Source organism: Carassius auratus, chromosome 17 (genome assembly GCF_003368295.1).
Source record: "Carassius auratus strain Wakin chromosome 17, ASM336829v1, whole genome shotgun sequence".
Taxonomy (NCBI): domain Eukaryota; kingdom Metazoa; phylum Chordata; class Actinopteri; order Cypriniformes; family Cyprinidae; genus Carassius; species Carassius auratus.
In genome coordinates this window covers 4,228,514-4,230,763 of record NC_039259.1, presented here as the reverse complement: position 1 = coordinate 4,230,763, position 2,250 = coordinate 4,228,514, and the positions used below count along the sequence as shown (strand labels likewise).

Below are 2,250 nucleotides of genomic sequence, written 5' to 3'. Positions count from 1 at the left end.
ACTCGGGACAGTCTTTCATTACATGCCCCGGACCCATACATAGACAAAAGATCTTAACCTGACTGTCATGAATCACTCTGAAATACTGTGCCCCTTCCGCAGTTTCAAAACGTGTGCTATATGGGAGAGAGGTGACGTCCCTAAGGAATTTATCCCAGACATAGAGTTGTGATGCTCATACCTGGATATAGTCTACTTCTGATCTCCAATGTCTTACTTTTGATATCTCCATCCATTATGTAACATGGTAGATGCATAAAGGAGATGACATACTCTCTTGTGCTTATGCTTCTCACCTCACACCAGGTTCCTTTGATTATTAAACCATACTTTAGGCTTTCACAGCAACTCTCATTTTCCAACGTTATTTCAAATTCCTTATTCAATCTTGGCCTCACAGCCAATACGTTTGTCACTCCTACCTTTGCAATCAAATCGACTATCACATCTTATGCTTTCCCCCCATCCACCTCTGCCACGTTTACAATCATTGTTGCCTTCTTTGCATACTCTTTTTCCCGCTTTTGCATATTCTTCTCCTCCCTTCTCCCTGATCCTACTCTTTGCACTCTCCGCTGCTCCTTCTCAATTCCTTGACATTGTTCCTTGTCTTTAGCCATGTCCTCATCAACATTGGTAGATCCGTCCATTGTGAGCAGGTTGCTCATTTTGTCTTCCCCTGAGAAGCTACTTCTGCTCAGGGCAGCACCGTCAAAAACAAGAATCTTTTCATCTCAAACAAACTTTGCTAATCTATCAACCAAAACTTAAATGAAAGAAAAGTTTGGAAGAGCCTTTCTCTCCCTTCTGCTGCCACCTTGTACTCGAGTACAACACTCAAGAGCGTCACCTGGTTAAAATAAAATGAATAAAATAAAATAAAATACTGTGGTGATGCACTTTGAGTGCAGTTCATTTGGGGTTAATTTAGTGATTTTAAAACAGAAAGGGCATGTCTATATGTTTTCCTAAAATGAATAAATATTTGCTGTCGAGTTTAATGCTTTTTTATTTTGTTTTTTTGAGATGGAAAAACACTTTTCCTGTTTCCAAGTACTGAAAAAGTGCCAAAAAAGCTTAAATATTTCCATTTGTTTACTTGCAAATCATTTGATCACACACCAACATCAGTGAAACATGAACATGGGAATGTGTTTTTTTTTTCTTGAAAAACTAACTTTAAATCTAAGAGGGTACATCTCCTGTGTAGTTTGCCACTAAGGGGTTCGGATGACAATCACATTTAGGAAGCTCCATCTCAAGCTGAAGAGATGAGCGTCATTTCCAAAAGAGCACGCAGTGCTCAAGAGTTTGTAGTAGAGAGAGAAAAGGCCTGTCTATCGCCTCTTGCAGGAGAAAAGAAGAATGACGAGACTGAGCTGTCCTTAGTCACACCGCAAGCAGAAAGATGTCACAGAGAAGGAAAACACACAAAAAACAAGAAGCAGCAAATCCATTTAGAAGTGTAAAGGAACTAGAATGAAAGCTGAGCCTTGGACAAGCGTGTTAGCTGAAGGAAAAGCAAAAGCTTACAGCACCTGGTATTTCCAGGCGGTCTCCCATTCAAGTACTAATCAGGCCTGACCCTGCTTAGCTTCCGAGATCGGACAAGATTGGGCATGCTCAGGGTGGTATGGCCGTAAGCGAGTACAACACTCAAGAGCGAGCTATTTAAAGAAGACACAGCAGCAGGCCAAAGGGAAACAGACCCTTTTCCACTCAAGTGTTTTCAGGTCTTTTAAAAGTCTTCTCTCTTTTTTTAATATGAACTAAATTAAGGTAAAGAAATGAGTAACAATAAAAATATAAATTTTAATAAATGCATACATTCAAAAGTCAATGTCGCGGTGACGCACTTTGTGTGGAAGTAATTGGGGGAGTATTTTTTACTTTATCATCACAAATGTCATCTGGTTCAAATAAAACCAAACCAAATAAAAAATAAAAAAATATTGTGGTCAGGCACTTTAAATTGGATGTAATTTGGGGTGAACTTAGTGATTTAAAAACGGAAATGTCTTCTGGTTAAAATTTAATTAAGTTAAATTCTAAATAAATGAATATAATATTATGGCGACTCACTTTGTGTGGAAGTAATTGGGGTGTATTTTTTACTTTATCAACAGGAATGTGTCTGCCACGGTTGGTAAACCGTGATCTCGGGGTGTTTACACTTTGTGGTGAATTCTGTGTGTTCCGCGTCTGCACTGATTAGTTGTGGGCGTCTCCGTTTATTTTATCAGCAACAGC

At 39.1% G+C, this 2,250-nt stretch overlaps 1 pseudogene; it reads right to left on the bottom strand.

Annotated features, from left to right (window-relative positions):
* Positions 1–1,526: 1,526 nt before the first annotated feature.
* LOC113117961 (uncharacterized) lies at positions 1,527–1,645 on the bottom strand (annotated as a pseudogene).
* Between the last annotated feature and the right edge of the window lie 605 nt (positions 1,646–2,250).